The sequence below is a fragment of the Aphelocoma coerulescens genome, chromosome 10 (genome assembly GCF_041296385.1).
Source record: "Aphelocoma coerulescens isolate FSJ_1873_10779 chromosome 10, UR_Acoe_1.0, whole genome shotgun sequence".
Taxonomy (NCBI): Eukaryota; Metazoa; Chordata; class Aves; order Passeriformes; family Corvidae; genus Aphelocoma; species Aphelocoma coerulescens.
In genome coordinates this window covers 14,607,870-14,621,474 of record NC_091024.1, presented here as the reverse complement: position 1 = coordinate 14,621,474, position 13,605 = coordinate 14,607,870, and the positions used below count along the sequence as shown (strand labels likewise).

The 13,605-nt window shown below is 37.1% G+C and overlaps 1 long non-coding RNA gene across 3 annotated transcripts in view; it reads left to right on the top strand.

Moving 5' to 3' along the window:
• LOC138116355 (uncharacterized) overlaps nt 1-13,605 on the top strand; it is a 59,268-nt gene that overhangs the window by 9,500 nt on the left and 36,163 nt on the right. The gene's annotated exons all lie outside the window — the stretch shown is intronic.

Sequence of the window (13,605 nt, the reverse complement as noted above, 5' to 3'; positions counted from 1 at the left end):
TTTGGGAATAAGGTATTTGTGTAGGAGGCTAAGAAAAGGAGTGAAAGTTTGATCAGAAGTGCTGTTTATCCTAAATAATTTACACTTGTAAAGGCTGAAGAGTCCCAGAAAATGGATACTAAAATGTGAGATTATGTTGAGCTGCATTGAATCCACATGGATGAGGAAATCCTAATGTTGCATGTGAAGCAATGATCCATGAGCTGACCACTAACTCCTCAGGAGTTAATGTTTTGTTTTGCTAGTAAGAGCAAAAATGAAAAAGAAAAAAAAGCTTCCATGGATATCTTGTTTTCTTTGAGACAATCTGAAATGCAGTTGCTTATCTATGTCCAGATTCTGCTCAGACTTGCCAGCAGCACAAGGGGAATTAATGAGAGGAGTTAGGGAAAAGCATCCATCAACTTCGTAATGTATGTGCTAGGAAATCTAATTATCTGATTATGCTGGAACACCGTAAAAGCAGGGTAGCAAGGAATGGCTGTGGGATTAGGGAGCTTTGTGGCAGTTTCCCCAGAAAGCAAAGTTGAAAAGCGTTATGTTCAAGCTGAGTACTGTGTATGCCATCTTTTTCTTCTGCTTTTTTTTCTTGCAGTGGGAATTGTGGATTAGTATAAAACTAATTAATTTCACATGTATATTGGAATATCTTCTGTGTTCAGCTAGGCAGTAGCACCAGTGCAGTGCACATATAACAAAATCCAAACTGCTGCATAAAGGAAATGCCTCTTGTATATCCACAGGAAGGTCATTAGGAATGATCTGATTTTGTCCTTCATGTGGCTGGGTGTGGGGTGAGTAGAGGTGACTTGCAGAGTCAAGTGAGTGGGTCAGGAAATGAGCTTCTGTTTGTGAAGGGTTAGAGGATGTTTCCTAGCTCTAGAGCCTGGTGCAGTACAGATGCTGTGGGAAGAGCTGCTCTTTGTAGCATTTCTCCTCAGCACTCAGAAGCAGCCACAGGAATCCTTTTTACCTTTATTACAGTAGCTATTGCAAAGGCTCTGTTCCCCTGCAGCTGGTGAAGTGGCCCAGAAAATGGTGGGGAAGAGTTAATCAGTATAAAATGTGTGTACTGACTGATCAGTGAATCCAAGAACTTACTACAAAAGGAAGATTTTGTTCATTTTTATGTTAGTTTTGAAGACTAGTTTCTCACATTTTCAAGTATAAATGTATTCTGATTACTGTCAATTTTATTTGTGTGATCACAGCTCTAACTGTCATTACTGAAGGAACAATGTCCTGTCTTTGTAACTGCCAAAGAGATCAAATCATAACTTTTTCTAGGGTAAACAAAGCATTTTGCAGAAAGAATTATCACCTGCATTATGTTGTACTCTTTTTATTTTGTCAGCAGGGTGATTTTAAATATGCAGGATATTTTAAATGTGACTTGTTTGTCCTTCTACACTTTGCCAAGATTCAGAAATGTTATGACTTTTGGTTCAAAAGACTGGATATTATAAAAAAAGTCTTAAAAATTTGCAACTTTTTTCATTTCCTCCCACTCCCCTTTTTTTTTTATATGAACCTATTAAAAATCCTGTGCAGTTTTTCAGATTACAATTTACAAAATATGTAAATTTCTCTCTAGAAAGAATTGAAATTAGTTAATTTTTTTTTACCTTTTTAAGCAAAATTTTAGCTCACTTCTGGTACCATTAAATGTGTTATTCACAGGAGTGTATGTAAGAATGTGGTCTTTATTTCTTGGTCCTTAACCTGGATTATACTAAAATAGGTCTGAAAAACAAGTGCCAGTTTCTCTTCAACTGTTGGAGTTGGCTTTGAGTTAGTCTGAATTTGATTACCATTGTCATTGGTTTGACAGCAAGAGCCCTTCAGAGGTCATGTTGGAAAGCTTTGGGAGGGCAAAGCAGACAATCTTTTTTTTCAGTTGGAATTGCAATTAGTAATGTGGTTTTGGGCTTTGTCTATTACTTTTGACTAGTTTTAGATGTAGAAGATGAAACACCCTGTTCAGAATGCACTGAGCATAATTATATAAAAAATAAGATTCAAGCCTTTTTGAGGCTTCCTACTGACAGTACTTTGGGAGTTACTTACATGTCGAATCATGAGTTAGTTTTACTCAGTGCTCTAGTAGTATTGAAAGTGCTGAATGATTGATAGATACTGTACCATAGAAGAATCCACAATCTCTCTCATCTGATTATTATTTTCTCACGTGATTTAAATTGAATCTTACTCATCTTCAGCAACTTGGGAATTTAACTGTTTTCCTCTTATAGGATACCATAGTTACTGTTCATGTTGCTGTCTTTAGAAAGGAAATTGAAGGAAGTCAGTCAGTTTTTGGGGGCAATGATGCTGAATTGAATAGTTTGGTGCATCTGTTCTGGTTGATACAATTACTTGGTACAATTATCTGACAGTGTATCATGTCTAATAATGTTCTTGGTATTTGCAGCATTTTTGTGTTTCCCCTTAGTAACTTGAGGACTAAATTGTTATTGCAGTCTGGGAGGTGTTTTCCACCCTGCATTAGTTCTGCTGATGCTCACCCTAGGTGTGCATAGAAGCTTCTTTGTGGCTTTACCCTTGTACTGTGCTTCTCTGTGTTGCCTGGAATAATTAAATATGAAAGTGTGATTAGACAAGATCCTTGCCCTTCCCCAGCCTTTGCATGGCTGACTGCACATAGAGTAGGAAGATTTTTAAGGAGAGAAACACACTGTTTCCTTCTGTGTCTGATAAACACTCTGGTGGGAAAGATGCTACTTTTATTTTGTTTGGGTTATAAAACAGCTACATTAGAAATATTAAAAGAAATCAGAATTTGATACAGACTGGTTTGACAGCAGATTCCAATAGCACATACACACTTGACTTCAATTCAGAGCAAATTGCAAGCACTGCTTGGGAAGTTTTACAGTTTGAAATCATTTAATCTTAGCTGTGTAATGAAGCTATCAACAGTTGATGAAAGCTGATATATATTCAGACACATAAGAATGTAATCTGAGATGCAGAACATATTTGTGTTTAGAACTGCTGAGCATAGTTTTGGAAACTGCCTCATGGCTGTAAACTGTGTGTGGCAGGGGAAAGGAGAGGAAGGATTCACTAAAGATGGTGTGCCAATGGTAATCTTAAATCACTTTTAAAAGCTGAGAGAAGTTGAAGTTTGCTGATGGTACCATATGCCACCTTGTCCTACCATACATTCCAGGTGGGTTTCACTTCTCTGGAGGATGATGTGTGTTCATCCAATAATCTGAGCTTCTGTGAGTAAAATGGAGAATTAGGTGCCTTGTAGATCTTGGGGAAGGTGTTAGCCCATATTGCAAGGATCTAAACAAGATGGGATTCTGTATGTTCCTTTGATAATTTTCCCCTTTTATTCTGTTCAGTCAGGTTGTCTGCAACGTGCAGAGATTAAATATATTTATCTTGGCATGTATTGTATTTTTAATGCATTATAGATGACAGGAATTGTTTTTGTGAAGTTCTATCTTACTTGCTATATTTTATTTCCTCATTTTGCCATGAAATCCTGTTTGAAGAAAATCTACCATGATTTAAGAAAATAAACAAAAGCTTGAGAGGTCAAAAAATGCATTTATAGTGACAAACTCATTTACCTAAAAGTCCTTGTGACATACAAAACAAACAGTATCAAAATAAATGTTATTATAGTCTCTCCATCAGAAATTAAGGGAAAGCAGCAGATGTCCTGTATGAATGTAAAATTTCCAAGAATGATTATTCTGAAAGGAAAATCAAATAATCTAAATGCTAAAGCACTCTAAGCTTTTAATCGCTTAGTTAATGTATATGGCATTAAATTAACTGTTTAAGTTTATATACTTTTGTACTGATTAAAATTGTCAATTTGGAAAAATCCTGGCCTAAACTTCCCTAGTGTTTGCACCAGCTGTGGGCGGGTGCTCTGTGCAGGCTTTAGTGAGAGGCCATAGTGAGTCTTTGGGAGGATGACACAGCAGGCCAGGCTGGGTTGGTTTTTATTGTGCTGCACAGGGGCTCTTTACCTTATTGCAGACACCTGATAGAGCAGAGCCTTTCTGCTCAGGTTAGTTACACACCTCCATCTGCAGTCTGATAACACAGCCTGACTGCAGCTGAACTTCTTGTTTCCTGTCTAGCACAAATCTTTGTCAGCAAATTTAGCAGGTTTTTCTTTCTCCCTGTTGCCTGGAAGTCTGTTGCAGGAGTCCTCATAATTCAAGCCTAAGCAGCGAAAATGGAGTCCTAAGAGTGAAGAGCTTGCGTGTCAAAAGATGCCCTTTTTCTTGGTCACATCGATATTAGTCAGTGTTCCAAGAACAACCGTGTGTCAATCTGCACACTACAGGGCTTAACCTACCTGAGAGGAGCTGATCTGAGAGTCACTTCATGTGACAGTGTTTTTCTTTTAAATGATAAAACACAAGCAGGCCTTAAAATTTGAAGTGGCATCTTCTGAAGGTATATAAGGAGGCAGTAGTCAGCTTTGCAAGCAAACTGAAGTTGGAAAATAAAATTTGTTGCTTTAGCAATTACAGAAACACACATTTGAATTTTTTTTTTTTTTTGTCTGAAGTGTGTAAATAGAAAACCTAGTCACTTTGTTTTTGTTAATTTGGAAATTTTTGTCGCCTGGCTCCTAAGATTTGCATACCAAAGTGAGTAGCAGTGTTGCATTTGGGAAGTATAAGACTAGAATACTAAGCACTGAATCTCCAGGGCTGGAAGAGTAAATTAGGTGACTCTGTACCATCTTCTGAAGTAGGTGGTGGTTGGAAAACATTAGATTGAATATTCAGTCCTAAATTAAATGCAAATTTACCTAAATCTTGGATCACATGTTGCCTTTAAGCCATGTTTGTTCAGATAGAGCACAAAAGCTTCTCAAAGCTCCAGAGGAGAGCGTTTCTGAAGGTGCTATAGGTGATTTCCTTTGTCAGGAGTCTACCCCAGTGGCTGAAAAATCCCATCCTTTCCTTTGTAGAGATTAATGGTGCAAATTGAGGTAAGTCCTTTATATTAATCCAAAAGAAAAATATGCTGTCAGTTTTTAAATTCTCTTCAGACTTGTGAGCAGACCTATACCAGTAATTAGCTTCAACCTTAATCCTTGAACAGAAAATAACATCAGAGTTTATCAGCAAGAGCAGGTTTCTCAACTAGAATAAATCAACACAATTTTAATTAAAGCAGCTGATTCAATGTAGCTGTTATTTAATGTAGCAGCTGTTTCCTCAATGTAAGAATCATGCTGTAGAGAGAGTCAAATTCACCTGTCTTGAGTAATGAGTTCTTAAAACAGAAGAAAGCAAATGGCAGAACAGTCCCTTCTCTGGTATAGCCTTTAAGTTTGCAGAAGAAAATGGCTTAGGACCTGTTTGAGCTGGTATTTCTATGTGGACTCGAAGATGATGAAAGGATTCTGTCTGAATGAGGTACTACAGTGAAACTAGGGAGAGTTCAGTCTTCTTTCATTACCTAATTTCTTGGTACTATTTCTATTCTTGCTCTAGAAATTGCAGTGGTGGAAATGGTGGACGGGAAATACCACATCTTCCCTCTCCTTTTCGTAGTCTTTAGCTGTCCACTAGCAGAGAATGACAGGCTGCTTGAAGAGTACCTTCCCTTCCTTAAGTATAGGTGAAGTCCCAAACAGTGATGGAAATGTTTTGAAATAAAATGCGTTCTAGCAGGAAACAGCACAAGTCCTAAACCATGGGTGGACCATGATTCTGTTTTCAAAAGCAGTGTTCAACATAGCTGAAGATTATCAATCTTCTAGGCCCTCAGTCAAAAGGATCCTTTCAGAATTGAAAGGAACTTTTAGTTGTTCTTTGAAATGATGTGGTAGTTAAAATATATGGTATTACTTGTCAGTGTAAAATGTGTAAAAATTAGATTAAAGTGGCTCCTCTAATATTCATCACTGTATTTATATGGAGTTGTAATATGGTCTTTTTTTTTAATTAAGTAAGCCTTAAATTTCTTTGGGGTTTTTGAGTTATGAGCTTTATTCTGATCAACAGACAATGTTATTTTGGTGTATGAGAACTTTAGAGTAATGCTTTCCTGGTTTGCCCTTAGTATTTTGCTACTTACTTTTCTTGTAGTTCGTAGAATCAGTTGTACAGAGATACTTTGTCCATGTTTTTTCTGATTCCTTGAACATCAGGATCCTGATGTACCTCTGAAGTTCCTTGCAAGGCACGTTATACTAATCGTAAATGCAAATCCAAATAATGTATAGACTGCTAAAACATTTGAAAATCACAAATTTATGGTATCTTCATATTGTCATCTTAAAGATTATTGGAACATGTACATTGACATGAACACTGTGCACAAGACGATGTCCAGCACATGGCCGTGTCTCAGGACAAGAAAGGGTGTGAATTTGGAGATGCTCCTTTATTCATGTGAATGGTACTAGCTCAGTCACAAAAGTTTCTTTAGTTTTAGTGCAAATTCTAAAGGACTGTTAATGTAAAAGGAATTTAACAGCTGGCAAAGTTCTGTTATAGTTATGACATGATTTGGAATTGTGCAGTTTGTTCTCAGACAGCAAGATAAATGTTACAACTATGGTAAAAGCATGAGCAGAGATTCAAGGGAGACTTTTCCCTTATTTCTGCTCTCCACTGTGGCTTAAAAATTGTTGTCTTGGAGCCAGTTACCTAAATCAATAATGTGCAAGACTGCTTTCTTTTATTTTTGATTTTTGTTTTTTACAAGCAGAAGGTCTATTAGAAGTTAAAAGACTAAGAAGCCATTAAGGGTCTTTCCAAGTTTGGTTGAAATCATTTAAAATGTTCCTGTCTCCTGTGTATAATTCCTTGGCGAGCAAGTAATGATGGATGCCACTTAATGGCTCTGCAGAATGTGACTAAAATAGAAAAATCTTTCACATTCAGAAAACAGAAATTATACAAGATGGATATTTCATGTGTTTCAGAAATAATGTATGCCCTCCTTGATAGCAAGCATAAATTGTAATGGAAAAATATGCATGAACTTCCTTCAGTGAACATTATTTTTCTGTCTGTGATGCATCTTTCTAAACTGGTTTGTACCTTATTCAGCATCTCCAGTGCCACAGAGGGAAGAAGTCCTTTTTAATCCTGAAGGCAGATACTCGGCATCAAAGTATATCAACTCAGCATCAGGGTGAATCATCAGCTCTCTTTGGCACTCTGTTTTCTATTGGAGTATTTATCTAGATGTATTGGAAACTTCAAAAAATAAATAGCTTCAGCATAATAATCTTTTGCCCATGTTGAACAAACCGTGAGCATAAAGATGAAAATATTTCATATTGGCTGCAATGTAGGATTATTTTCTTGTTAAGAACCTGAGTAGCAGTTATATGGCTTGAAATTGAAATTAATTAGTTTCTGTTGAAGGCACTTATTAATTCTTACTGTTATTATAAATACTTGGGGAACATGATCCAATGAAACAGAAAATCAGATGATCAATGAAATGATAAAATAATGACTTCACATTGTTATTATTATGAAGTCAAGTTGTGCATTTCACAATTCTTTATAACAGTGATTAATTAGATAACTTTGACTTCCATCAAAGCATTTACAAATATTAGCAAGCATATGGTTCTCATTTTTTGTATCTAGACCTTGGAAACATTTTATCTATGACCTTTCTAATCTTACACAGTGCTGTAGGGTTTTGGACTTTTTTCAGTGTCTTTGCCCAAGCTGTTTCTCATACTCTGTTATGATAGCCCTGGTTTTTGGGAGGAATGCCATGCTGAGTCAGCTTTGATAGTGGCAGACAATATAGAGTCTTGAGAAATATCTTCACCTTACTCCATTTTATTTTATTTATAATGTGAAACAGAGATTTATGTCCTCTTACAAGATTGTTACAGACACTTTAGTAGCATTTGCAGTCTTCCTTAAAAAGAATAAAATATAAATGAATTATGGAGTTGTTCCACAGTGATGAGGCTGAGCCAACATCCAGATAGGAAATAGGGTCCACAGGTGTGGATCAAAGGGGTTCATGGCCAGACACAGGCATGGCAGAGCTGGAGACAGGGATAACAGTGAGAGCTCAGACAGGGATAAAGGCTCAGCTGAAATGGAGCCTCCAGCACCATCTGCAAGAGCTCTGTGGAGAGGCTCCCAGTGAGGCTGGGCAATGCTCTTAAGGCTGTTAGCACACTCACAGCCCTGATATTGGCTCATATCCATGTGTGGGTTTAAAGATAAGATGCTTTTCCAGGAGGAAAATGGGAAAATAATATCCTGAGGAACAGAGAGCAATTCGAAATGTTATATAGGAACTTTATGCAATTAAAACATGTCAAAGGCAATAATTAAGTGTAGTGGTCATGGGCAGTTCTGCAATACAAGCAGCAGCTGCCAGAAGGGAAAGGCACTGGATGACAGCCAGTCAAATTACTGTGGCCCTTATGGCCACAAGTTTGCCGAAGATGACTGGAGAGCCTCAGTAGACAACAGACACTATTGGAGAAGGTTTTTCTTATCCCCTGACTGCTGACCATAAATACGATAAGTGTAAAAATTCAAGTCTCTGTTTCATACTGAATTGGAAAAAGGATTCTATCTGCAGGGTCTGCTTGCTTTTCTGGTGGGTTCTAATGGGGAAGAAAAGTTGCAATCTGCCTTTGATGTTCTATTGTTGCTATCTTTGTCCTCACATTGAGGAAAACCTCGTATAAAAACTGTGCCCTCTCGTTCTATTTGATGGTCTTTACACAAATCTCAGTTAAAACATGACAGGGAGGGCAGTGAGCAGAGGGTAGAGGGCTGACTGAAGGTTTCAGTGCTGAGGTAACAGAATAGGGAGAAGCCTTTGTCCATATGAGGTCCAGACCATTTACAGAAACAAGACAGGCCAATTTTCTCAGAGAATCATTAGAATTGTTTCTGGTTTTGGATAAACTATTAATATATTAGAGATTGATTCCCTTGAATTTTCAATTAAAAACAAAGTGATTAAAATACACAAAACAAAACTGCAAGCAAACAGGTCAAATATTTGATGTAAATGCATGTTTTCCAATGGCGAATCCAGCCCCCCTCCTTGTCCCTTCTCAGTGATTTTTGATGCCATCATGTCTGTCAGTACAGGCAACCTTAGCAGAATTTGCTTTTCTTAGTAGTGATTATGACATTAATTTACAAATGCTGTTCACTTTCCCAGCTTAAGGTATTTTGTAATTAATTAATTCCACAGAATAGTTTAATAGGGTAATATAAAAAGATGAGGGCATAATTTCCCAGTTATTAAATATATTCCACTGATAGATATGATACATGATGGGCCTCTGGTGATAACTTTTTCTTTTCAGGGAGCTTACTTCTTGCAGCTTTCCTGAATTAACATAATAATGAAGCTGCAAATATATCTTGCAGGCACTGATGAATCAGGGTTTATGCTACATAATTTGGAATACCTACTGTTTAGCTACTGAGTTCCTTAACTGAACTTGTTACCCTGCACGTTTTTGCATTAATTTTCCTGCATTGCTCCTCTTTCAATTAACTCTGATTTGATCAGTTAACCCTTTTTTTTTCAATAGAAGTATGTCATTTTTTTCCTCTAGCAAAGTGAGATTAAGTTACATCAGAAGAGAATAGGACATTATTTTTTTTACCTACCCAGTGTTGGGTTTAAATGTTTACTCCCTTCTGGGAGAAAAACAGCTTGCAGTTGTTTACTTCAATCAATAAACTCCTGCTAATTTAATGAGGAACATGGTGTGTTAGCAATATTTTTGAGTTTATCAGAAGTGTACAACACTTCAGTAATGGAATGTACTGGAATTTATAACGGTTTCACCATTTTAAGATAGTGTGATGATGTATGTGTGACTGTATGTCTTCAGTTTCCATCTGTGTTAATAGTCACCAACAGCTTTTAGTGTTTCAGGATAAAGACTGATGGGCATTTATAATACAGTAGCTAGAGAAGCAGTTCCTTTCTTATATAAATACACACATCCTTATATGGGGGCTCATTTTTCATTTACTTTATAGAAGCAAAGCTCATTTTAGTGAATTTTTCAAGTACTATAAGAGAGCATAAATGCTGTGTAAGTTTTGGTATTACAGAGCTCCTTTCATTACTACAGAATTATTTTGCTACCATAAAAATGTTGTGGCACTTGCAAAATTATTTGTTTCAGTGACAGCAGTAGTAAGAACTGATGCCTTTGAGGTCTGAACATCGACTTTGAAATATTAAGTCTTTCTGGAGCTTTAGATTGAAGTCCCAGAAGGGAGTTAGTAAATTAAGGAGGTTTTGCAGTCTCTTGTGACAGATGTGTTGGCTGAGACCTTGCAAAGTCAAGTGCTATCAGGTCTGTTTTGGACATCAGCAGTTTTTGTCACAATGTGGAAGTATCCGTTGTCCTTGCTCTTTCCACTTACCTAATGGCTTTGTCTTCATATAATACCTTTCCAATTTGTCTGTCTAGATTCCAGTACCATGGGCTTTGTATGGATCAAGTGAATTTCTTCCTCTAGTGAAGGGAACATACAGTGTGAGAAGGAGCTCTCCAAGGGTTACAGGATTGCAAAATAGTTGTTTTACAGCCTGGGAATTGCAATCCTCTAAAAGCAAACTTTGTGCTGGCCACCTGCAAGAAGTGCTACAGCAGTGCTTGGTAATGGATCATCTTAGACGACAGGCTGTTTTCTTCTCCTAAATACTTTTTGGACCAAAAACCTGTTGTTCTGTAATTCTAGTGGTGAATGCTTGATGAAATCTTTTTTATTCTAGTAAGAGAAAAAGCAGGTGACACTCTTATCTACGCCTGTGTGACTTGTCACATGAACTTTCTCATCATTAATTTTTATGTAAACCTTAGTAAATCTGAGTTTTTCTTTATCAAGATGCTAATACCTTGACAGAGTTTTATCACTAAACAAGATTTTAATGACTAGAATCACAATGAAAAATAAAGTTTTATTAAGATACCATAGTGCTCTTTCAAGAAAACAATATACTAGTATTCTGAATGTCTAGAAGTGTTTACAGTGTTATCTTCAGAACATTTTATCATTTTCAGGGCTCTTCAGTTTTCTGGTGTCATCAGTACTGAACGCTGGAGATATTCATAGTAAATTACAGTAGCTGATGTTTTGGTATCATACAAAAAAGATTTCTTGACGTCTCAGGTTCATTACCTCTGTGTGCTTATTTACAAACTTGTCTTGCACTGTCTCAGGACCCTTTTGGCAGAGCTGGCATTAGAAAGTTATTGCAAATTATTAATAAAAAAAGGGGGGGGGGGAGGTGTAAAAGAGGCTATACTATGGATTGTCCAAAGGTAGAAAATTTTATAATGTAAATAAAGAGAAAAAACCCACTTTAATACCCAATACAAATCTACCTACGGAAGATTTAATAGTTTAGTAGTAGTTCAACACCCAGTGCAAATCTGTATAGGTCGATATTATGCTCTGAAAGATTTGTGTAAGGTTTGTCTTTGAGTTACACAGGAAGTAGTTTGATTTCCAAAAGATGAGATTAGTCCAAGAAAAGCGTAAAATAGATGAAGACTGCAGGAGATGTTGAAAGCAAGAAAAATCCTCAGGCATAAAAGAAGCCTCATTAACTAAAAATATAAATGAGTGGGGGATTGTTTCCTTTTCTTTTGCAATTACAAGCAGCTGCTAGTAATCTCCTAAAAATCAGTATAGCTAAGAGTAGTCACTGCAGTAATAATGGACTTCCTCCTTTGGTAAAAATGAATGCCTCTAGGAAATTAAATAATTTTAAAATATATAATATACCTGTAACTTGGAGCAATCCATTTTAGCTGCTCATAGAGACTAAATCTAACAGCCTTATGTTAGATTTATAATCTGTTAGACTTATAATCACAATTTATAGCATGATATAGTGGATTCTGACTTGTGATGATAGCAATACAAAATATTTTCTGGTTATTTCTCTATTTGTCACTGCTACGCTTTCTTTTTCTGGATTTGCAGAGCTCTGGTCTTGTCTTTCAAAACCTGACAGGCTTGTGTGTGTGTTTGCAGAAGCTTTATATTGCCAGTACTTTGGAGTTTTGGTGCAGGTTTTGCACCATTTAAGGTGTTGCTCTCTTTCTAGAACAGCAATTAAATTGTTGAATGGAATTAGAATAGACTAGAACTCTAAAATATGCAAATGTTGCCAAATGATAAAGTCTTTTTTTAATAGTCTTTCATTGTGCATTGCCCCTCTATCTCAAGCATACTATTAGAAAAGGTCACATACCATCAGCCAGACAAGAAATCATTGTGCAAACGTGCCTGTAAATGTCAAAGACTTTTAAAATAACTGCAAGGGACTTCAATTTAGTCTTGCGTCCATACACTGTGTCCTGATGTGTCAGACCTACTGCACATTGACAGCTGGCTGGAGAGGACGCTTCAAACTGTGGCCTGAGGCTTCAGCTGTGTGGGCCTGGCCCCTGTTCAAAAATAACACTGGTTACTGGTTTTATCAGAATTGACTATGGGTTGGTCTGCAGTGGAGCTTCTAATCAGATCAGCTACTCTGCACTCAATAAACTCTTGTTGGAACAAAGCTTTAATGTGGCAGGTTGTAAGCTTCACCTATGGTCTGCCAAATGTGGAGTGGATTCACGAATTACCAAATTGCTGTCTCTAGTGGTAAGAGGTTTTGTAAGCCTGGGTAGTGTTGGGGGATTTTTTAATTATAAAGGTAGGAATTGAGACAGCAACTGCTGTTGTGTCCTTTTCTGCCCATTTAGTTTTTGTTACATACCATTTTCTGTTAGTTCTACAATAAACTTTGGAACTTTAAAACTTTAAAACCTTGAAATGCACTATGCCCTTTTCCAATCGCCCTGAAGGTAGTTGATAGTAGTTGAAAGAGAAGGGATAAACTAACCAAACTTGTCTCTTTCCTGCTTCTCTTTTTATCATCATACAGATTATCATGCGGGTTTTAGAAACTGTCACAAAAACAGTTAACAGTTAGAGTTTGCTGGTTAGCCTGAGCTGTGTGTGGACTGTGGCCAAAGGGGTTTCAGCACTACCTGTTTGTAGCTCCCTTCTCAAAGTCAGGAAGAAGGGTTCATGTGGCTGCATGGGGAATGGGAGCCCAGGAGCTGAGTATTAAACAGAATGACCTTCTCAGTGAAACCCTTGGATTTAAGGTACATCAGTGCTCAGATTTCATGAGACCTGTGGGGAAATTCACTAAAGGTTGTGTGGTAGGTGCTAAGGATTTCTTTCCCATAGCTGTTTTGCTAAATGCCTTGTCTTTCCATGGAGGAGGTGGGGTTTGATTGTCTGGCTCTGAACCCTCCTTTCATTTCTTGAGGCAAGTTGTCCAACTTGCTTCCTATTGCAGGTGTATACTTGGCTTGATATTTCCAAGCTTGGATATCTTAAAAAGCAGATTAAGCTAGTTTCATATGTTGAAATAGTGCCTTTGCTGGGGAACATCCTGTTGCCGTAAGTGAAGAGGTACAGCAGTTTCACTAGAAATCACTCAAACACGTAGTCTGGTTCTCTTTATTGCACCATTTAAATTTCAGGAATGAGTAACTTCAAAATTATTAGCACAACTATGGAATATCGCAATAACAACTGTCAGGTATAGTTG